Here is a 25,292-nt window from a genome sequence, read left to right on the forward strand (position 1 = left end):
GCAGAGTGGAACAGTGGGGGTGAATGATGCTGTGCCTTTTCTCTCTCATTCTGTCCTCCTCCCTCTATCCATTCATCGATCTACTCTATCCCTTGCACGCTTCCATGTATAGAATTTCCCATGGCATTACAGAAGGAAAATCGAGAGTAAGTGTTGTCTTCACGGATAGAGAGTTGGAGATAATTAGACAAGGGTGCGAGACTGTAATTCAGTTCTTATTCCAAAGTCAGGCATTCTGCCCTTACTTTCTGATTGTCATTACAAATTCGTCATTCCTTATTTTAAATATAGAGTGTAATTCTGCATTATCACGCTGTCTTTACACAGTCATTAATAATGCTTCAATGCCTTTGGTTACCTCCCCAGACCTCTGATTGCACTACACTTAAACCAACTGCACGTCCCTACTCCCGCAATACCGGCATGTTTTACTATTTAGCTGTAATATTGCTCATTTGAAGTCAAAGTATTATCTAAAATTTGGGACATGGTGCATGACATTAAAGTCGGAAATGCATACATTTAATCACTATGTGAGAACTACACCTCTAAACACTTCACTGGAAGGCTTGAAAACCTTAAGACTATACCAGATTCGCTATGAGTTCAGCGACGATTCACATAAACCGTTGCATTTTTCTGGAAATTGAATTATTGTTGTATGATGACAGATAACAAATGATTCCCCTGTAATTTAAACATTCGCAGAGATACACGGGTAGTGAGGCTTTCAGGACTCAGGGCTTGTGGTCAATCACTTCTAGAGGGCAACTGTGGAAATTCAGAAACATCTTCTCATTTCATAACATTAGTCAAATATTGTGTTTTTGGTTGCATGCTTTTGACTATTCAGTGTGATTATACATCATTTGCCTCACTCTGGTACTCACTGGGTTATCATCCTATCTTTTCTCACTGCAGGTGAACTAGTGGCTGCTTGGCCTGGAGACACTTACGGTTTTATTCAAAGTTTGTGTGGGAACTTTTATCAGATGCTGACGACAGACAGGATTGAATTGCTTCTCTATCTCACTGTTATCGTATGCTCCACTGTACACTTCATCTTGTATTCTTACATAGTCTCAACCAAACCATGAAAACTGTTTGCTTCATTTTCTGCCATTACCTCAAGCCTTAACTCTTGCGTCATTGAGTAGTAGTGTTAAATAGAATTTATCGTAACTGTAACAAACCAGTGAACTCGGGAAATTCCGCAGAATCAATTAAAATAAACTGAGGAGAAATCATTGAATATCGCTGTGTGTTAGCAGCAGCTTGAAATAGCGGGAGTGTTCCCTCTGTCTGTCATTAGCTAAATACGTGATCACGATGTCACTGGGACCAGTAACCAGATAAACTTTCCTACTACGCATGTGTGCTTGTAGACACACTGCCATGGGTGCAGATCTTCCCCGTTAATCTTGGATTGGGCAGTACAGAGGGTCCAGGTACTCCTTATGGAAAACAATAAAAATGCATTAAAATAATTCTAAAATCACGTGGTTGTGTAGATTGCAAACAACATCTGTAGAAAGAGTAAGCATTCCTCTGGTCGCGTTTAACATTGATAATCGCATTTGTGAAAAAATCCTCTGCTCAGCATTTCTTGCAGAATCAGGAAGTGGTCGCAGCTGAATGTCGTAACGATTTCATTAATGATACATAACAGAGGAAATCTTCAAGAATGTCTTCACGCTGTCCTTACGTACAAAGCCTAGAAGAGCACAGCGATGCATCTTCCCTTATCAATGTAATATGAGGAACATCTGCATTCATTTATGACACAGTTTCAGGGCTTTACATACATGCAGAACCCCAATGGAAACTAAAGAACATCTTGACTGACTGTTAGTAACACACGTCCGTTGAAGTGTTGCAAATTCGATGCCGTGTTTCAACCCATGGTTAAGAATTCATCAGGAAGTTTGTTCCTGCGAGATCATTTGTGCCTTCAAATCAATTTCTCTGAGCCCCTATTTCTGACATTTCTAAAAATGATGCATTCACAATGTGCCAAGGAATACCAAGCAGGGCCAACGTACATCTCCCTTCTATCATATTATATTGATTATTTCCAGAATTACAATATAAATTGAGTCAAAATGCGATATTAGGATCGATTTTGTTTCTAATGTGATATAGGAATATAAGGAACAGGAATAGGCCATTCAGTAACTTGCGCCTGCTCAGCCATGCAAATAGATCATGGCTGATCTGTGCACCAACTCCATTGCCTCGCCTTAGTTTAAGATACTTTGGTACCTTTCCTGACAGTATTTGCACTGGTTTGTGGAAATGATTTTTAAGAAATAATGGGGACTTGTCCCAAATATTTTGGAATTTAAGTGCTTTTATCAAAGGATTTTATGTTCATCTTTGTTTTGAATGTTACTACTGTGTAATCGTTTATTCATTACTTATAGGCTCTGTCAACACAAAGGTTTACAACGTAATCAAATAAACTGCTTCATACCGTTGTTAAATGTCCTGGGTTTAAATCGAACACTTATTTTTTGTATGCATTTTATTCACCTTTTAGTTTGATGAATTTTTTTTCTTTTGGGCCTCCTTATCTCGAGAGACTGGATATGCGCCTGGAGGTGGTCAGTGGTTTGTGAAGCAGCGCCTGGAGTGGCTATAAAGGCCAATTCTGGAGTGACAGGCTCTTCCACAGGTGCTGCAGAGAAATTTGTTTGTTGGGGCTGTTGCACAGTTGGCTCTCCCCTTGCGCCTCTGTCTTTTTTCCTGCCAACTACTAAGTCTCTTCGACTCGCCACAATGAATAACTTAGTGAAATTCTCCTATAAGCATTACAAACGCTACTCCTGGAGCAAATAAAGTCATCTGGGGATTAAATTCAATCGAATCGCCAGTTAACTGAATCCCATTTATTTACCATTGATATTGAATAGACCAGAGAATCCGAAGGATTATGTGTTACTGGAGCATGAGAAATAACCCGGACAATTAACCCAATCTCATTATTAAACGGAATAACAATTACTACGACAAGATCCAGGCATTCTAACATATTGAGTATTCAGTCTTAGCACGGTTTTCTGGTGATTAATTTGATGAATTTATTCATTCAACACAGAAAACCAGTTACTAATTCACCGAAGTGACTCTTTCAATTCAGCACAGCTAAATATATTGCAGCCATTTCGTAGAAAACTGCAGAGAGCTAACAACTGGAGATTGATGCTTGTGATATTCCGCTACATGGATTTACTGCCTATCTGTGGCTTTCCTTTGTTACATGATTCGAAACGTTAAGCCATTTAATTTAAACCAGTCATGTCTCAATTGAAACAATATTCAAAGGATATCGCAGCAAGGTATTGCTGTATTAATATCACAATCAGCAGTTTCCATTGGCACATCATTAAAATGACCAGAAAGATTAAGCATGTAAAAATTTCTTGGTATTACTTACGGCCTACTGCTTCATACCTTCCCATGGTGGACCATTTTCCCTGTTTTATGGCAAGAGTTAACATGTTTAACTTAAGTTGTTTCCATATTTTACAAAAACAATTTTCATTTATATCGCCCTGCTACGTTGTACCACTTCCCAAGGCGCCTCATATGAGCGTTATGAAACAAATATTGGCACCGAGCCACATATGAGGATTTTAGGATATAAAGTAAGGTAAATAATGGATAAAATTCAATTTAACAGCTTACTAAAGTTGCAACTTGTTTGGATCTTCTCCTGCATTGCAGGGGAATCTTTGATGGAACCACCAAAGTTATGGTGATGGAGCCAAGGGATCCTGTAATGAAATTCCCTGCATAGAGTGTCTTCAACATTTTGGAGGAAATTTGTTTGGATGCTATACTAGCTGAAGCACTGCCCTGCTAAAAGAAAAGGTTCACACGTTCTGTAAAATTGGAATTTCAAACACACCGAGAAAGCACTGGGAAGATAATAGCCCAGAATAATTTGAATCAGTATTCACCAAGGAGAAGGACTTGGTGGATGATGAGCCTAGGGAAGGGACTGCAGATAGTCTCAGTCATCTCATTATCAAAAAGGAGGAGTTGTTGGGTGTCTTGCAAAGCATTAAGGTAGATAAGTCCCCAGGGCCTGATGGGCTCTACCCCAGAATACTGAGGGAGGCAAGGGAAAAATTTGCTGGGCCTTGACAGAAATCTTTGCATCTTCATTGGCTACAGGTGAGGTCCCAGAGAACTGGACAATAGCCAATGTTGTTCCTTTGTTTAAGAAGGGTAGCAAGGATAATCCAGGAAATTATAGGCCGGTGAGCCTTACGTCAGTGTTAGGGAAATTATTAGAGAGGATTCTTCGGGACAGGATTTACTCCCATTTGGAAACAAATGGACTTATTAGCGAGAGGCAGCATGGTTTTGTGAAGGGGAGGTCGTGTCTCACTAATTTGATTGAGTTTTTTGAGAAAGTGATGAAGATGATTGATGAAGGAAGTGCAGTGGATGTTATCTATATGGACTTCAGTAAAGCCTTTGACATGGCAGACTGATACAAAAGGTGAAGTCACACTGGATCAGAGGTGAGCTGGCACGATGGATACAGAACTGGTTCGGTCATAGAAGACAGAGTGTAGCAGTGGAAGGGTGCTTTTCTGAATGGAGGGATGTGACTACTGGTGTTCTCAGGGATCAGTGCTGGGACCTTTGCTGTTTGTAGTATATATAAATGATTTGGACGTAAATGTAGCTGGTCTGATTAGTAAGTTTGCGGACGACATAAAGGTTGGTGGAGTTGCGGACAGTGATGATTGTCAGAGGATACAGCAGGATATAGATCGGTTGGAGTCTTGGGCAGAGAAATGGCAGATGGGGTTTAATTCGGACAAATGTGAGGTAATGCATTTTGGAAGGTCTAATGCAGGTGGGAAGTATACAGTAAATGACAGAACGCTTAGGAGTATTGACAGGCAGAGAGATCTGGGCGTACAGGTCACTGAAAGTGGCAACGCAGGTGAATAATGTAATCAAGAAGGCATAAGGCATGCTTGCCTTCATCGATCGAGGCATAGAGTATATAAACTGGCAAGTCATGCTGCAGCTGTACAGAACTTTAGTTAAGCCACACTTAGAATATTGCATGCAATTCTGGTAGCCACACTACCAGAAGGACGTGGAGGCTTTGGAGAGGGTACAGCAGAATTTACCAGGATGTTGCCTGGTTTGGAGAGCATTAGCTATGAGAAGAGGTTGGATAAACTCGGATTGTTTTCACTGGAACGACGGAGGTGGAGGGGCGACATGATAGAGGCTTACAAAGTTATAAGCGGAATGGACTGAGTGGGTAGTCAGAAGCTTTTTCCCAGGGTGGAAGAGTCAGTTACTAGGGGACATAGATTTAAGGTGAGAGGGGCAAAGTTTAGAGGGGATGTGCGAGGCAAGTTCTTTACACAGAGGGTGGTGAGTGCCTGCAACCTGATGCCGGGGGAGGTGGTGGAAGCAGGTACCATAGAGCCGTTTAAGAGGCATCTTGACAAAAATATGAATAGGAAGGGAATAGAGGGATACGGACCCCGGAAATGCAGAAGGTTTTAGTTTAGGCAGGCATCAAGATCAAAGCAGGCTTGGAGGGCCGAATGGCCTGTTCCTGTGCTGTACTGATCTTTGTTCTTTGTTCTTATATAAAGATCCAGGAAAACAAACAAAGGTGTAAAATTAAGTCCGATAGCATGAAGGCAATGTAATTGAAGTCTAGGAGCAGGGGGATGGAATCCAATGAAATATGTTGTAAATTGATGTTATCCTCAGAACACATTAACCTGTGCCAGGTTTCACCAATCTGCTTCTTACCATTCATATAATCTGAAAAAATGCCAGGAAATTCATCCTGAGTATCTATTTCAAGTGGAAGGGTTAACAGAACAACAAAACACTACAGAAAGGAAATTAAGCAGAACGTCTTGAACTATTATTATATATTCGACCCTTGACCAGTGACCCGGGTTCGGTTCTGGGTACTGCCTGTGCGGAGATTGCAAGTTTTCCCTGTGACCGCGTGGGTTTCCACCAGGTGCTCCAGTTTCCTCCCACAGCCAGACTTGCAGGGTGATACGTAAATTGGCCATTGTAAATTTCCCCTAGTGTAGGTGAGTGGTAGGAGAATGGTGGGGATGTTGTTGGGAATATGGTAATAATGTAGGATTAGTAGAAATGGGTGGTAGTTGGTCGGCACAGACTCGGTGGGCCGAAGGTCCTGTTTCAGTGCTGTTTCTCTCGATGACTCTATGACTCTATGACCGTTAAACAACACTTAAACTAAAGCCAATTTGCTGGACGTCCAGCTGAAATAATGATGTGTCATAATGTCACCAGAGCTCAATTTGTGATTTCTGGTTATTTGTGTATTTGTGTCAAGAAGCTTCATTTTCTCTGACTGCATTATGCACCATCTAGTGACTAATTGCTGATATTGGAGAAATAAAGGAGCATAGGAACATTCTGGTCCAATTTAGGCTGTTCCTGTATTCAGTTAGCTCATGACTGATCTCTATCCCACTTGCATTTACCCGCCTAGATCTATGTCTAATACCTATCGAGCTCAGTGTTGAAAATTGCATTTTCTCAGGATCCATTAACGTTTGATGGAGTGTTCCAGATTTCCACTACTTTATTTATGAAAAACTACTTCCTAATTTCACTCCTGAATGACCTAACACTAATTATATGATGGCGCTACCTTGTTCTAGAATGTTGCAATCAGGCAAAGTAGTTTCACCATCTATCGCCCGTCGAATGTTTTATCATTTTAATGTCTTCCACTAGATCACTGCTCATCTTCTAAACTTAAGGGAATACAACCTAAGCTTGAGCAATTTGTTCTTGTAATTTAACTCTTTCAACATTTTGTTAAATCTGCGCAATGCACCGCTAAGCCCAATGGAGGCATGGTGCCCAGAACTGAAAACAGTATTCCACATGTATTCCGATACAACTGTAACAGAACTGACTCTCCTTTGTACTTCAGCTTCATTGAGCTAAAGGCCAATATTCATTTTAGTTTATTGATTACTTATTCATAGAATCATAGAACGTTTAATGCACAGAAAGGCTACTTGGCCCATCGTGTCTGTGCCGTCCCATAAACAATCCACCTATTCTAATCCCACCTTCCAGCATTTGGTCCATAGCCCTGCAGCTTACGCCACTTAAAGTGGATATCCAGACTCCTTTTGAATGAGTTGAGGGCCTCTGCCCCAACTACCCTTTCAGGCAGTGCGTTCCAGACAATCATCATCCTCTGGGTGAAAAGGTTTTCCCTCATCTCCTCACTAATTTTTCTACCAATCACTTTAAATCTGTGCCCCCTTTATGGCCTCACTGGTCACTGACCTCTCTACTAAGATGAATGGACCCTTCACCTCCACTTTATCCAGGCCCCTCAAAAATATGTACATTTGTACAAACAACTCTCCCCTCAGCCTTCTTTGTTCCTAGGACAGCAACCCCAACCTCCCCAATATTTCCTCATAGCTGCATTTTTCCAGTCCTGACAACATCCTCGTAAATCTCCTCTTTACACTCTCTATTGCAATTACATCCTTTCTGCAATGAGGTAACCAGAACTGCACAAAGCACACAGGTTGTGGCCTAATCAATGAGTTAGACACTTCCAGCATAACCCCCCTGCTCTTAAATTCTATACATCGGCCAATAAAGGAAAAGATTCCATATGCCTTCCTAACCACCTTATCGACCTGTCCTGCTACCGTCAGGGATCGGTGGACATTTACTCCAAAGTCCCTTATTTCCTCTACACTTCTCAGTATTTTCTCATTAATCGTGTATTCCTTTGCCTTGTGTGACCTCCCCAAATACGTCACCTCACACTTCTCCAGGTTAGAACATAGAACATTAGAACATAGAACATTACAGCACAGTACAGGCCCTTCGGCCCTCGATGTTGCACCGACCTGTGAAACCATCTGACCTACACTATTCCATTTTTATCCATATGTCTACCCAATGACCACTTAAATGCCCTTAAAGTTGGCGAGTCTACTACTGTTGCAGGCAGGGCGTTCCACGCCCCTACTACTCTCTGAGTAAAGAAACTACCTCTGACATCTGTCCTATATCTATCACCCCTCAACTTAAAGCTATGTCCCCTCGTATTTGCCATCACCATCCGAGGAAAAAGACTCACTATCCACCCTATCTAACCCTCTGATTATCTTATATGTCTCTATTAAGTCACCTCTCCTCCTCCTTCTCTCCAACGAAAAAACCTCAAGTCCCTCAGCCTTTCCTTGCAAGACCTTCCCTCCATACCAGGCAACATCCTAGTAAATCTCCTCTGCACCCTTTCCAAAGCTTCCACATCCTTCCTATAATGCGGTGACCAGACTGCACGCAATACTCCAGGTGCGGCCGCATCAGAGTTTTGTACAGCTGCAGCATGACCTCATGGCTCCGAAACTCGATCCCCCTACTAATAAAAGCTAACACACCATATGCCTTCTTAACAGCCCTATTAACCTGGGTAGCAACTTTCAGGGATTTATGTATCTGGACACCAAGATCTCTCTGCTCATCTACACTACCAAGAATCTTCCCATTAGCCCAGTACTCTGCATTCCTGTTACTCCTTCCAAAGTGAATCACCTCACACTTTTCCGCATTAAACTCCATTTGCCATCTCTCAGCCCAGCTCTGCAGCCTATCTATGTCCATCTGTAACCTACAACATCCTTCGGCACTATCCACAACTCCACCGACCTTCGTGTCATCCGCAAATTTACTAACCCACCCTTCTACACCCTCATCCAGGTCATTTATAAAAATGACAAACAGCAGTGGCCCCAAAACAGATCCTTGCGGTACACCACTAGTAACTAAACTCCAGGATGAACATTTGCCATCAACCACCACCCTCTGTCTTCTTTCAGCTAGCCAATTTCTGATCCAAAGCACTAAATCACCTTCAACCCCATACCTCCGTATTTTCTGCAATAGCCTACCGTGGGGAACCTTATCAAACGCCTTACTGAAATCCATATACACCACGTCCACGGCTTTACCCTCATCCACCTGTTTGGTCACCTTCTCGAAAAACTCAATAAGGTTTGTGAGGCACGACCTACCCTTCACAAAACCGAGCTGACTATCACTAATGAACTTATTCTTTTCAAGATGATTATAAATCCTATCTCTTATAACCTTTTCCAACATTTTACCCACAACCGAAGTAAGGCTCACAGGTCTATAATTACCAGGGCTGTCCCTACTCCCCTTCTTGAACAAGGGGGGACAACATTTGCTATCCTCCAGTCTTCCGGCACTATTGCTATCGACAATGACGACAGGTTGAATTGCATTTGCCACTTTTCTGCCCATCTGACCAGACTATCAATATCTTCCTGGAGCCTACAGCTTTCCTCCTCGCTATCTGCCACAAGGCCAATCCTTGTGTCGTCCGCAAACATTGTGATTATGCCTCCCACATATACATCCAAATCGTTAATCTACACCACATAAATCCGGGAACCGAATATTGAGCACTGTGGAATGCCAGTGGAAGCGGTCCCCCTGTCGCTAAAACAGCCATCAACGATTACCCTTTGTTTCCTGCCACTGAGCCAATTTTGCATTCACCTCGCTGCATTTCCCTGGATCCCATGGGGATTTATTTTTTTTAAACCGGTCTGGCATGTGGGCCCTTGTCAAAAGCCTTTCTAAAATCCATGTAGAGCACATCAACTGTACTACCCTCATTTATCTTCCTTGTTACTTCTTCAAAAATTTCAGTCAAGTTGGTCAAACAAGATCTTACCTTAATAAATCCATACTGACTAGCCTTGATTAACCTGTACCTGTGCCTTATTGTGCCCAGCCACTAACGTTTATTGACTTCTACATATGGCCACCTGCAATTCTTTGTTTCTGTTCAGTTCCTAACATGTCACATTTAACTTTCTCCTATCTGTTTTCATTCAGCAAGGAAGCTATGTTAGTTGTGACAGGTCACTCAGCAGCAAGAAGGATTCATTTCCTGACTGGGAACAAACTTGGACCACAGCACTGAGAGAGCTGAATCTTAATCACTAGATCACGAGGGAATCTCCCTTCGTCACAGCACTGCGGGTGTATATACACTAGATGGACTGCAACGGTTCATGAAGGCGGCTGTCCGTTACTTTGTAAAGGGCAGTTAGGGCTGGTCAATAAATAGTGGCTTTAACAGCAACACCCACATTCCATGAAATAATTTTTAAAAATCCATTGTGGATGCTCTGACGCTTCCTCATTGAGCTACATATTCCATAGTTTTACCCATTGACTCAATCAGTCGCTGCCCCTTTATAACATCCTGCTAAACTTACTGAGCCTTCTAACTAGCTGATGAATTAGTTAACAAAGCAGCAGTACTACAACGTATATTGCTTATCGCGACTCTGGTCATGTAATGGAGCGCCAGAACTTTGCAGCAACCTCACGGTGGCACTTAATCCACGGATGTGCATCTATCTCCTTTAATAATAATTCAAAAAATAAGCAATCTTACCTTGGGCTTTTCACGATATTCTATATTTGGGTGATTTCGGGTCTTCTCACAAGTCCTGTCTCTGTTTCTCTCTTGCAGCAGTCTATCATTCCCACTCTCACTTTGATTGCACGTTTGCTTCTTCGTTCTTCAATTCAAGGGGATCACGAATTTGATTTATCAGTATGCTTAATTATTGAACGTAAATGGAACTTAGTAACACACAGTTACTTCAATACTCCAGCTGAGGCCGAACTAGTGTCGTAAATAAATTCAACATAACTTCCGATGCTTGTACTCTAGAACCCTATTAATAAAGCCCAGTGTATTGTATCATTTATTAACCGCTCTCTCAATCTGTCCTGCCACTTTCAATGACTTATGCACATTGTAAGTAACATTGCTTCACTGCCAAGCCACACTCACTCTATCCAAGTAAAATACAACAACAACATAAATGACAGATTCCTCCAGCTTCGAACTCCGCACCTGATTTTTTTTTAGTCCAAGGAATTTCTCTCACCAGACCAGAAAGCAAGCTGCAGTCAGTGCAGTAAGGGAACACATGTGGAGTGTGCAAGTTAATGTTGCTTATGCTTGCATCCGTTTCCTGATTAGTTTTTTTTTGACTGAACAAATAGATCACCACGGGGATATTTCTACAGCCATGGCTCTTTCCTGCACTGTTCCTGTGGATTTATACGAGACCACAAATCAAGGGCAATCAAAGGCCATGTGGCCCTTCTCAGCTCATCACTTATGCGTTCAAATTATCCAGCCGAGTACCTGGCTATATTTTAAATGCCTTCAGTATCTTTCATTCCACTACCTTGCGTACATGATATTATACATTACTTCAAACGAGTTTGATCTTTGTCTGTACCTCGTTGGTGTAAAGCACCCCCTGGACATTCATTACTGTTTCCATCCAATTTTAAAATAATCTGAATTAATGGACCAAAAATCAAGCCGGATTTGCTTTGGATGGAAAATTTCCTCGTCTGATTTTCCTCCCTGTAGTAATTCAAACCGATGTAGTACAGATGAAAAATTGGCCAAGCTATTTCCATCAGCCTCATAATTATACCGTGGAATAATTGCAGTCAAGGCTTAAAGTGTCCGTGTGAATTTCCTCCACCCACTAGTACAGAGGAGAGAATCCTTATTTATTCAAATAACTGAAATTATTGTTTGTGATAACGGCAGATGAACTTTAATTGCATTCCTATGCGATGCTGCTGTTCACACGTTTATCAGAAGCTATAAACCAATTCCTTTGATTTGGTAACTTCTCCTTCGACATATTGGAGCGAGGAACATCATTCATCCACTATCACTATGATCTGTAATGAATTAATACTTTTTAAACTATATTAGAGGCAGCAATTTTGTACGAACTTTGTTATGCTTCGATATGCAATTGTTTCACACTGTAATTACAAAACCCCAGTGCATGACTTCGATTTACTTAGCCAGAACTTACATTCATCATCTTCAATGTGGGCCTTTACTTACCTTGGAGTCATCTGCTGAACTCAGCTTGTTCTGTAATATTTAATATTTCACATGATTAAATAAGATTCTTGTTAACATTTTCCCCTGGACATTGAAGCTGAACTTTTAACTATCTCAACTCCTTTAAATTTCTCATCATGCAGATTCTTCCTTAAAGTTGGTGTTCGAAACTGTGCCCAAAATGTCCTGGATCTGAGGAATTCATTCAAAAATCTCAGCAGTCCCTTTACTTACATCCACTGCTCTTGTGATGTGTCCTAACATTTTATTTGCCTTTACTAATTCGTTATACACGCAATCTCAAAATTAACAGTGACACTTCTACCTTACTTCCGAGTCCTCATTCCAAGGGGCAATTTTCAACTTCTTCATTGTACTTTTGTGTCCTTCACTTTGTTACCACAAAATGGAATACTTCACATTTGTTGCTGTTAAATATACCACAGTCCAAGAAGTAATAATACATTTCAGCAAGGCAATAGTTACTCCATGGTTACAATACCGTCTGCAGTTTCGGGCACTCATCTGTAGAAACGATATTACAGTCATCGACAGCAGGCAAGGTAGTTTCATCAGATCAGTACCAGGAATAGGAACAACTCATGTTGTGTTGGAATCAATCAGGTCTTTAAAGCCATATTGTTTTTCCAAATACTGTTTGCTTGCCTACAGTAAATTTAGTGACTTCCAGACATTCATTCATCATTAATACATCTGGATTGCCAAGGCTGTGAGAAAGAGTGGAACAGTGGGATTAGTTTGTGATTAATACAGGACTATAGGAAGAGAGTGGGGCAGCACGATTCGTGATGGATTGCTACCTCGCTGTGGTGATAGAACAGCATGACTGTGGCATTGACTTGAAGCAAAACCATGGGGGTTGAGCGTGGCAGTCAGATTATTATGGGGTTTATACCAAACTATGCGGAAAGAACGTGACAGTGGGATTAGCTTGTCACTGATGCAGTTCTAAGAGTAGAGAGTGTTGCCAATTGATCCGTTTTAGCTTCATTCACGACTAAGGGGTGAGAGCTGGGCAGTGGATTAGTTTGGGATTATTACAGAGTTGTAGGAAGAGAACTGGGAGGTGGGATTTGTTTTTAATCGATGATGCAATGGGAATTGCGTGGGTTAGTGGAATTATTTTAGGAATGGTTGAGGGCTTGAGAACAAACGGCACTCAGTTTGGAATGGATGCAAGACTACGAGGGGAGACAGGGACTGTGGGATAAGCTTTGAATCGTTAAAGCACTATAGAAAGAGAATGGACCAATAGCGCTAGTTCTGGTTTTAAAGACGGCTATGGGGATTATGTAAGGCAGTGGGTTTCGTTATAGATTCAAACAGCACTAGGGGAAGAGAGTGGGAAGGTGCAATTAGGTAGTGATTGGTGCAGTGCTATAGATAAGGATCGGGGAGATAGAATATTTTGGAAATCCTATATGTCACTGGAGAAAGCAGAGGAGTAGGTTTAGTTCAGGAATTTAACAGAGCTATGTGGATATATTGCGGCTGCTTCTTTAGTTTTGAATTCACATAGCGCTATGGAGAGAGACTGGAGCAGTGGGAATAGTTTGGTATTAATACCAATCCATGGGCTATGGGAGAGTGTGAGGCAGTGTTTTTGTTTGGATTGATACAGAGCGGTCGGCACAGAGTGATGCAGTTGGATTGGTGGGTTTAGTTTAGGATTGATTCGGGCTATGGGGAGACAGCGGAGCAGTGAGTTTAGTTTGGAATTGATACAGTACAACGGGGAGGGAGTGAGGCAGCGGGATTAATTTGTATCGATGCAGGGCTATGGAGGGCGAGTGAGGCATTGGGAGTAGTTTGTGATTGATGCAGGGCTTTGGAAAAGAGCGGGACAGTGAGACATATTTGGGATTAATACAGGGCTGTGGGGATGAAGCGTGTCAGAGTGTAATGCATATATATTTTTCGTTGTAGATAATACCAGAAATAACGCTTCTGGGCACCGCTGTGTTGCTGTACTAGTCAGTGATAATTAATGACTTCTCAGTCAGTTTCCCGTGAGGAACCATGGAAAACGTTCACCGCTGCTATCAGCAGCAGAAAGATTTCCTGGGAAGCCTCAAAGGTTTTCTCAAAACTCTCAGCGCCAAAAAGAAAACGATTAATCATTGTCTGCAATTCCTTGACATTTAACCGCCACAATGTGTGCAACAACAGTGGGTCAGAAAAGTATTCACAAAATCCGTCCGGAGGAATGTGGACGATGTGAACATAACTACGTATTACTGCAACATACGTGGACTCTACTCATTCCTACAGTGCTCCATTATCCCCAATATAGTCGAATGCTGCATCTGGCACAGTCTTTCTAACCCCGCTCTTTCCCATAACCCCGCATCAATCCCAAACTAATCCTAATGCCTCACTCCCTCTGCATATCCCTGCATCAATCACAAATTAATCCCACTGTATCACTCCCTCCCCATTGTCCTGTATCAATTCCAAAATAAAGTAACTGCTCCGCTGCCTCTCCATAGCCCTGAGTCAATCCTAACGTAAACCCACCAATCCCACTGTGCTTTTCTTTCCTAAATCATCGCTACCTGATCTAGTTCATTCTCTTTATTTAGCATGGATTGTGCTCTACACTGGGTAGAACAAAGACACATCAGGCCATCGCTCCACCCAGCAAATTCCTTCTGTCCAAAAATGTCACCCTGATTGCTCTGCTTTTCGACACTTGAATGATCAAAGAGCTTATGGCGACACGAAGGCAGACATGTTCAAGATTGGAGTCTCATCATAATATTCAATTCAACCCCCATGGCAGGAGATCACACACTGCCTAAACCTTGAAAGAAATTTATTCATTTGCGATTTAACAATCCAAATGATTTCTTCCCATTAGGAGGCACAGTATGGTTTTTAACTTCTCTTAATCAATTCAACATATTTTATAATAATATTATTCTTACATTTCCTATTATTGGTGCACAACTCCAACCCAGACAACAACATCAGGGAACCATAGCTCCAAGGGCAATTTGATAAGGCTTTAAACCTTACAGAGTAACATTTCACAACTATTTATGGTCAGATTTTAATTATTTATTTAGCACACAAACATGTATGGAAGTTTTTTTTTTAACTGTGTGCCTTGTTTTTCAGGATTGGAGTTATGGGCCCTTCACGGTTGCCCCGCCTTTACTGAGTGGTTGGAGTGACGGTAGAACCTTTGGTTGGTGAAGAATAGCTGCTCTTTGTTTCTGCCTGTTGGCATTACCCTGTGATTCCAATTGGTAACAGATTGCAGTGCCTCTGGTTGCTCTGGCGGCGGTTCAGTAGTAACGTCATGAAACAAGTAACCCAGAGGCCCAGTCCACTGCCCGAGGAACACGGGCTCAAATCCCACCACGGCAGCTGGTGGAATGCCGATTCAATTAATTGGTAAGTTCGCCTTTTTAATTAAAAAAATCTGGAATTTAAAGTGAGTCTCAGTAATGGTATCATCGATTGTCGTCAAAACCCATTTGCTTCATTAAAGTCCTTTAGGGAAGGAAAGCTGCCAACCTTACCTGGTCTGACCGACATATGACTCCAGACCCAGAGCAATATGGTTGATTCTTAACTGCCCTTTGAATTTGTGCAGCAGCCCACTCAGGTGTCAAGAGTAATTCGGGATCAGCAACAAAGCATAAAGTCATCGAAAGTTTACAGCACAGGAAGAGACCGCCTGGCCCATTCTGTCCTTGTCAGCGACAAACACATCGCATGAAAGAATACCACCAAGAAAGAGGGTAGAATATGCAATTCATGAGTCCTGGAATCTTTTGGAGCTTGTGGAAACGTCCCCCAGCAGGTTAAGATATCTTTAGTCCAAGAAAGAAAGAAGATGGTATTTGATAGAAATAAGCACTATTATACAGTCTTAACTGTGATTTACAGCACAGAAAAGGGACATCTGGGCCAACAAGTCTATGCCGGTGTTTATGCTCCCAAGGAGCTTCATCCTACTTCATGTAACCATATCAACATAACCTTGTATTTTTTCTCCCTCCTGTAATTATTTAGCTTCCTCTTAAATTCATCTATATTATTCACCTCGATTGCCCCTTGAGGTAGCAAGCTCCACATTCTCAACACCCTCTGAGTGTAGAGGTTCTCCTGAACTCGCTATTGGATTTATTATTGACTACCTACTGTTTATAGACCCTAGTTTTGACCTCCACACACGTGAAAACATCTTCTTTACATCTACTTTCTCGAACCCCTTCAAAATAGGTCACCTCATATTATTCTCTTTAATAAAAAAAATGTCCCAGCCTTTTCAGATTTTGTGTAAGATGGTGATCCACAAATTTATCTGTCAGTTTTAACAGTTGCCTTCAGTGATAACAGAATAGAGAAAGAAAAACAAATACATTATATGATGCAATGTCTTCTAGTTTATTGTATATTAACATACTGAGGGCATATTGTAAAAACAGCTTGTATGGCCTAGGAAATTGACTCTAACGAGAAGACAGAGGTGTGCATCCAACTAACAACTTGTCACAACCTCTTCACATTCCTGTACCTTCACTGTGTCCAGTTAATTTCACTGTTTCTTAACATCATGTGATTAAAAGAAATTAGTTGGATGTTGTTATCTATGATGGTGGAAATCTCAGGAGAAACTGGAACCATCTATTCAGCAGCTTAGCTGTGCAGAACCTTAGTTAGGCCACACTTGGAATATTGCGTGCAGCTGTACAGAACCTTAGTTAGGCCACACTTAGAATATTGTGTGCAATTCTGGTCGCCACACTACCAGAAGGACGTGGAGGCTTTGGAGAGGGTACAGAGGAGGTTTACCAGGATGTTGCCTGGTCTGGAGGGCATTAGCTATGAGGAGAGGTTGGAAAAATTCGGATTGTTTTCACTGGAACGACGGAGGTGGAGGGGCGACATGATAGAAGTTTACAAAGTTATGAGCGGCATGGACAGAATGGATAGTCAGAAGCTTTTTCCCAGGGTGGAAGAGTCAGTTACTAGAGGACATAGGTTTAAGGTGCGAGGGGCAAAGTTTAGAGGGGATGTGCGAGGCAAGTTTCTTTGCACAGAGGGTGGTGAGTGCCTGGCACATGCTGCCAGGGGAGGTCGTGGAAGCAGATACGATAGCGACGTTTAAGAGACATCTTGACAATACATGAATAGGAAGGGAATAGAGGGATATGGGCCCAGGAAGAGCAGAAGGTGTTAGTTTAGGCAGGCATCAAGATCGGCGCAGGCTTGGAGGGCCGAATGGCCTGTTCCTGTGCTGTACTGTTCTTTGTTCTTTGTTCTAGATTGAAAAGATTGGAAATCACTTAGAATTTCATTCCTGATAACTATCGCCAGGATCTGCTATTTTTGAGGATGGCAATTTTTAGAACCATAGATAAATTACAGCACAGATACAAGCCATTCAGCCCATTGTGCACACGCCAGCATGAGAAAAAACTAGCTGCCCAATCTAATCCCATCTTCCAGCACCTGTTACATAGCCTCTCAGGTACAGCACTTCAGGTGCATGTCCAGGTATCTTTTAAATGAGTTGAGGCTTTTTGTCTCCACCACCGAATCGGGCAGTGAATTCCAGACACCCTCCACTCTCTGAGTGAAAAAGGTTTTTACCCTCATGTCCCCTTTAATCTTTCTACGAATCACCTTAAAACAGTGCCCCCTGGTAATGTACCTCTTCCCGAGGGGAAACAGGTCCTTCCTGTCTACTCTATGTACGCTACTCATAATATTGTACAACTCAATTAAGTCACCCCTCAGCCTCCTCTGTTCGAAGGAAAACAATCCTAGCCTGTCCAATCTTTCCTCATAGCTGCAAATTTCAAGCCCTGGCAACATTCTTGCAAATCTCCTCTGCACTCTGTTCAGAGCAATTATGTCCTTCCTGTAATGTGGTGACCTCAACTGTACGCAATACTCCAGCTGAGGCCGAACTAGCGTTTTATCCAATTTCAGCTTTACATCCCTGCTTTTGTATTCTATACTTCGGCCACGAAAGGAAAGGATTCCATATGCTTTCATCGCCACTCTATCTACCTGCCCTGCCACCTTCTGGGATGTGGGGCCATGCACTCAAAGGTTTCTCACTTTTTCTACCCCTCTCAATATCCTACCATTTAATGTGTGTTCCCTCAGTTTATTTGCCCTTCTCAATTGCATTACCTCACACTTCTCTGGTTTGAATTCCATTTACCAGTTTTCAGCTCACTCAACCAAACGATTGATATCATCCTGGAATCTATAGCTATCCTCTTCACTGTCAACTACACGGGCAATTTTTGTGTCATCAGCAATTTTTCGAATCATGCCTCCCACGTTTAAGTCCAAATAATTAATATATACCATAAACAGCAAGGGTCCCAATATTGTTCCCTGTAAAACGCCACTGGAAACAGCTTTTCATTCGCCAAATCATCTGTCGACTACTACCCTTTGTTTCCTGTCCCTGAGCCAATTCTAGATCCAACCTGCCACATTCCCCTGCATCTCATGGGCCCATCATTTTACCGACCAGTCTGCCATGCGGGACATTGCCAAATGCCTTAATAAAATCCATGTAGACCACATCCACTGCACTGCCCTCATCAATCCTTCCTGTTACTTCCTCAAAAAACTCAATCACGTTACTAAGGCATGACCATTCCTTAACAAATACATGCTGACTATCCCTGATTAATCCGTGCCCTTCTAAGTGGCAGTTTATCCTGACCCTCAGTAATGATTCTAACAATTTACCCACCACCGAGGTCAGACTGACCAGCCTATAATTATTTGGCCTATCCCTCGCACCCATTTTAAACAATGGTACAACTTTCGCAGACCTCCAATCTTCTGGCACCTTGCCCGTATCCAGCGAGGATTTGAAGATGATCCTCAGAGCATCCATTATTTTCTCCCTGGATTTGTTTAACAATCCGTCCAGCCCTAGCTAATTATCAACTTTCAAGATGTCAGAGCATCCAGTCCTTCCTCTCTCATTATGTTTATCGTTTATAACATTTCACATCCCTACTTTTCAACTACAATGTTTGCATCAATCTTCTCCTTCGTGAAGACAGAGACAACAACACTCATTAAGAACCCTGCCCACATCTTCTGCATCCACGCATAACTTCCCTTGTACATCTCGGACAGGTCCTCCCCTTTTCTTAGTTATCCTCTTGCTCTTAATGTACTGATAAAACATCTTCGGGCTTTCCTTGATTTTACCTGCCAATAATTTTTAATGAAATTAAAACAAGAAATGCTGGAAATACTCAGCAGGCCTGACAGCATCTGTGGAGAGAGATGCAGGGTTAATGCTTCAGGTCAGTGACCCTTCAACAGAACTAACAACTACTAAAAATGTAAAAGGCTTTAAGCAAGTAAATCGCGGTGTGGCAAGAGATAACAAAACAGAAGGTGTTGAGAGGACAGGGTCACAGAGAATAACTGACAAGAAGGTCATGGAACAAAGGCAAACGGTATGTAAATAGTGTGGTAAAACAGAAAGCATTAGTACAGAGAGGATGTCAATTGACTGTAAAATGAACATCCCTGGCTCCAAGCACAAACATTCAAACAAAACATTCAAAAAACACAGGGGGTAGGCACAGTAGAAAGTAAAATAAAATAAACAAATAAAAAAGAAAAATACACAAAAAATAAAAGGGGCGTCCATCATGCTATGAAATTATTGAACTCAATGTTCAGTCCGGCAGGCTGTAGTGTGCTTATTCAGTAAATGAGATGCTGTTCCTCGAGCTTGCGTTGATGTTTGCTGCAACATTGCAGCAATCCCAGGACAGAGATGTGAGCATGAGAGCGCTGGGGGGGCGGGGGGGGGGGGGGTGGTGGGGGGGGGAGGGGGGCGAGGTGCTGAAATGGCGAGCAACCGGAATCTCGGGGTCATGCTTATGGACTGAATGGAGGTGTTTCACAAAGCGGTCACCCAATCTCCTCTACATTGGGGAGACCACATTGTGAGCAGGGAATACAGTATACTAAATTGAAAGAAGTACGAGTACCGCTGCTTCACCTGAAAGGTGTGGTTGAGGGGTTGGATAGTGAGGAGAGAGGAGGTAAATGGGCAGGTATTCCACCTCCTGCACTTGCAGGTGAAGGTGCCGCCGGAAGGGGTCGAGATGGTGTGGGTAATGGAGGAGTGGACAAGGGTGTCGCGGAGGGAATGATCCTTTCGGAATGCTGTCAGGGGAAGGGAGGAGAAGGTGCATTTGGTAGTGGCATCACACTGGATGTGACAGAAATGGTGGAGGATGATCCTTTGCATGTGGAGGCTGATGGGGTGGAAAGTGAGGACAAGGGGAACACTGTCGTGGTTCTGGGAGGAAGGGGAAGGGGTGAGGGTAGAGATGCGGTAAATAGGTTGGGCACGGTTGAGGGCCCTGTTAACCACAATGACGGGGAGGGGGGAGAGAAATCCTCGGTTGAGGAAAAAGGAAGACATATCAGAAGCACTGTCATGGAAGATTGCATCATCAGAGCAGATGCGTCTGAGATGGAGAAACTGGGAGAATGGAATGGAGTCCATACTGGAGGCAGGGTGTGAAGAAGAGTAGTCGAGGTAGCTGTGGGAGTCGGTGGGCTTATAATGAATATTAGTAGACAGCCTATCCCCAAAGATGGCGACAGAGAAGTCGAGGAAGGGAAAGGTAGTGTCGGAGATGGACCATGTGAAGGAGAGAGAAGTTTGGAAATTAGAAGCAAAGTTGTCAACGTTTTCTAGTTCTGACAGGAGCAGGAAACGGCACCGATACTGTCATCAATGTACTGGAAAAAGAAGAGTTGGGACATAAATGTTCATGTTCTCTGTTTGCTTTTCTAATTTCCTTTTTTACTTCACCCCTGCACTTTCTATACTCCTCTAGGCTTTCTAAAGTATGGTAATGATGTTGAATGTCTAGGGGAGATGGTTAGATTCTCTCTTATTGGAGATGGTCATTGTCTGGCACTTGTGTGGTGCGAATGTTACTTGCCACTTATCAGCCCAAGCCTGGATATTGACCAGGTCTTGCTGCATTTCTACATGGTCTACTTCAGTATCCTCAAGGCCTTGGGGGACACCACTGTAAACTTGCCTCCGAAATGAGAAAAACTTTACACCACCACTACCACCCTCTTCATTATTTCAGCGATGTACTTCGTCAAGTTTTTCTGACATAATTCGCCTTTTCAAAAGCTTGTTGGCTGTCACATGTTCTTCAATTTATGATTAATTTTGTTCCGGATTTTGCTCACTGGAAATTTTCCTGCCACTGATGTTCAGCTGACTGGCCTGTGTTACCGGGTTTATACAACACCCTTTTTTTGAACAACAGTGAAACATTTGCAATACTGCAATCTTCTGGAACAGTGGTGGGTAAGATTTTAGAAACAGTAATCACAGAAAAATCAACAGTCACTTGGAGAGGTTTGAGTTAATGAAGGCAGATCATGCTCAACTTACCGAAATGATTTTTTATGAAGTAACAGGGAAGATAATGTGCTGAATGTTGCCGACATGGATTTTAAGAAAACGTTTGATAAACTACCACATAAATGGATAGTTACCAAAATTGAGGCTCGTAGAATAGGAGGGTTAGTGTCGAATTGGATAAAATAACTTGGCTTAAGGGCAGAACACAGCGACTCAGAGTAAATGATTGTTTTTCTTTTGGAGGATGTTAGATGGTGATGTTCTCCAAGGGGCAGGGCTGGGACCACTGCATTCTTTGTCATATATCTTGGACTTGGATCTCGGACGGCAGAGCAGAATCTCAAAATTTGCCAATGTTACAAAGCTTGGAGGTGCAACAATTAGTGAGGATGATATGATCTGACTGCAGCAGGACATAGTTAGGCCAGCAGAATGGGCAGAGAGGTGGACGATGGAATTTAATACTGAAAAGTGTGAGGTGATGCATTTGATAGAAGGAAACACTTTTATAAAGTGTGCATGGACAGAGGGGCCTGAGGGTGCAAGATGATCGATCTTTGAAGGTGGCAAGACATAATGAGAGAGTAGTTAGATATGCATATGGAATTTATGGCTTCATAAATAGAGACATTGGCTATAAAAACAAATGAGTTAAGCAGAACCTTTGTAATCGCCAGTTCGGCCCCAACTCCCAGTATTGCCTCCAGTTCTGTTCTCCACACTTTAGAAAGGATGTGAGGATCTTTGAGAAGGTGCAGTAGATATTTATCATAGCAGTTACAGAGAAATTTTAGTTACTAAGTTAGGTTGTAAAAGCTAATGTTGTTCTCCCACAAGCAAAGAAGATTGAAGGGAGACTTGAAAGAGGGGGATAAGATTATGATATGTTTAGATAACTTAGACAAGGGAACACTACTCCCATTAAATGATGTTACAAGGACCAGGTGACACAAATTGAAGATTTTGGGCAAGGGATGCTGAGGGATATGAGGAAGAACTTTTTTACGCACGAGTGGTAATGACCCGAAACTTGTTGCCCATGAGGATGGTGGAAGTGGGGACAATCAACGATTTCAAAAGGAAATTGGATGAGTACTTAAAGGAAATAATATTTCAGGGTTTGTTGATTGTTCGGGGCAGAGGGACTGACTGAATTGCTCTACGAAGAACTGGCATGGGATTGATGGGCCGAATGGCCTCTTTCTATGCCATAAATGATTCTATGAGTTTATGACTTCTTCCGTAGTCAAAGAAGATTGAAAAAGTATTTCCAAACTTACCCAGCCCCACCACACAAGAATTTTGGATACATCCCATTCAGACCAGCTGACCTTTCCACTTGCGCACTCTCTACCTATCTATGTATTCTTATCCTTTACAATTTCTCTACCCTCCTTATCAACTGTGATTTTGGCAGGTTTTCCCCACTATTGTGCACACAAAATGCAATTTGCCACATATTGCTTGAATTTAATGCAAGCATGATACAAGTTCTCCCTGTGACCGCGTGGGTGCTCCCGTTTCCTCCCACAGCCAAAGACTTGCAGGTTGATAGGTAAATTGACCATTATCAATTGCCCCTATTATAGGTAGCGGAATGGAGGTAAGGTGGGGATGTGGTAGGAATATGGGATTAATGTAGGATTAGTATAAATGGGTGTTTGATGGTCGGCACAGACTTGGTGGGCCGAAGGGCCTGTTTCAGTGCTGTATCTCTAAATAAAATTTTTTAAAAATACATAAAATAATATAAAAACTTAACGAATTTAGAATATACAAATAGTCGCCTCCCAAGTGACTGCATCTTGACATACTGGGAAGGCTTGCGTGCTATCATGACCCATTCACCACAACAAATAAAGTGTGTGTGTGGGGGCGGGTGGGGGGGGGGGGTGGTGGTTGGCGGAGTGGGGTGTCTGCAAGCGGCAGGAGTATCGATGTTGGGGAAAAAACAAATGACTCTCACATCCCCACCTCCCCTCTACTACGGAAGGCCCACTGAATATGGTGCTATTGAATTTAGCACAACGATGGGCCTCACATAGTATTTAGGACACTGTCACTGGAAGTACCACTCTTGGAGAGCTACTGGCCAATCAGAGGCCAGCTGCAGCCGAGGCGGTGGCTGCTGCAGTAACCATAGCGACCAGGAGCCGAGGAGCAGTGCTGGAACCAGGCTCACGCTAGGTCAGAGCAGGGGGTTATTGTGGAGCAGGGGTTGAGGGGGAGTAGCAGGGAAGGTGGTGACCATCAAAGGGCCCGCCCCTTCCCATTGGCTGGTCCCTCATTCAGTGCTTTTGAACGAAGGACGCCCAACACCACCACCAGCACTACCCCCATCATCCAGCTTCCGGAGTCGGGAAGCAGCCGCACATTATTTGCTGCTGTTCTTTCCGTGCCTTGGCAGGGCTGCCTGCCACATGGGTAATTGCGTATGCGGCGGGAAGAGGCCCTTAATTGGGGATTAATTACCCAGTTAATGTCCTCAATTGTTAGTGGGGCATGAAGGCCGTTCACAGGCCTGCTCGTGCCGGACAAAAGTGTGCTGGAGGTGGGATGGCGATGGGGTTATCCCCACCTCCCCTCACATACAACTCCACCACAATCCCAATGTTATGCTCTCCCCACCTACACACTTGCTGGGCTGAGGGGAAGGGAGAGGGAGCAGAAAAATTCAAGTTAAAGTATTTACATTCATGAAACAAAATGACATAGAATTAAGATGGATTCAATGCCTGGTATTAGTTAGTAGTAGCAATGTTTATTAGTAGTAGCAGGGTTTATTTATAATTTGAAAGCTATAGTAATGGCAGGGCTGTTCAACCTCCGAAGTGCGCATCCTGTGCTATGTGGGAACTCCTGGATGCTTCTCCTGCCTTGGATATCGTTATGTGTAGGAAGTGTCGTCCGTTGTAGCAGCTTGAGCTCTGGTTTCTGGACTTAAGCAGCAGCTGGCGTCACTGCAGAGAATCCGTGAGATTTACAGCTTTGAGGATAGCACATTTATGGATGTGGTCACCCTGCAGCTAAAAAGTATAGAGGGAGAAAGGCAATGGATGACCAACAGACAGTCGAGGAAACAAGCAGAGTGTGCAGAACCACCCCCTCCACCCCCACCCCCTGAACCACGAGTGTATCTCACTGTCCAGTATTCAGTTCTGAAGAGCAATAGTGATAGGACATTCGATAGTCAGTGAAACAGGCAGGCGTTTCTGTGTCCACAGACATGAATTCAGGATGGTGAGTTGCCTCCCTGGTGCCAGGATCAAGGACGTAATTGAACAGCTACAGAGCACTCTGAGGGGGAACTCGACCAACTGGCAGTCGTATTTCACACTGGTCCCAACAACAGAGGTAGGAAGAGCGATGTGGTCTAGCAGGAAGTGTTAACTGGGCTAGGTAAGAAATTAGCAAGCAGATAGTAATTTCCAGATTACTCATAGTACCATGTGCAAGTAAGTAAAGGGATAGAAGGATAGCACAAATGAATATGTGACTGGAAAGATGGCACAGAAGAGAGGACTTCAGATCCTTGGAAGTTTGGGACCGGCTCTGGAGGTGATGGGACCTTTGCAGGCTGGGCGAGTTGCACCTAAATCGAGCTGGGACTGAGTTTCTTGCTAGATTTTCTAGTTCTATTGTGGAGGATTTAACCTAAACTGGCATGGGTGTGGAAACAGCAAGAAATGTCAGAGAGTAATACCAAGTCACACAGAATACTGGGAGAGATAGGTAGCACTAAAGTGGGGAATCATGAGTTATCAGGTTGATTAATATTTGATGTCAGAGTAATGGAGAAATCAATAAAGTCTAAATCAAGATTAATGTGGATGTGAATGCACGAAGTGTGGTTAACAA

The sequence above is a fragment of the Heterodontus francisci genome, chromosome 34 (assembly GCF_036365525.1).
Source record: "Heterodontus francisci isolate sHetFra1 chromosome 34, sHetFra1.hap1, whole genome shotgun sequence".
Taxonomy (NCBI): domain Eukaryota; kingdom Metazoa; phylum Chordata; class Chondrichthyes; order Heterodontiformes; family Heterodontidae; genus Heterodontus; species Heterodontus francisci.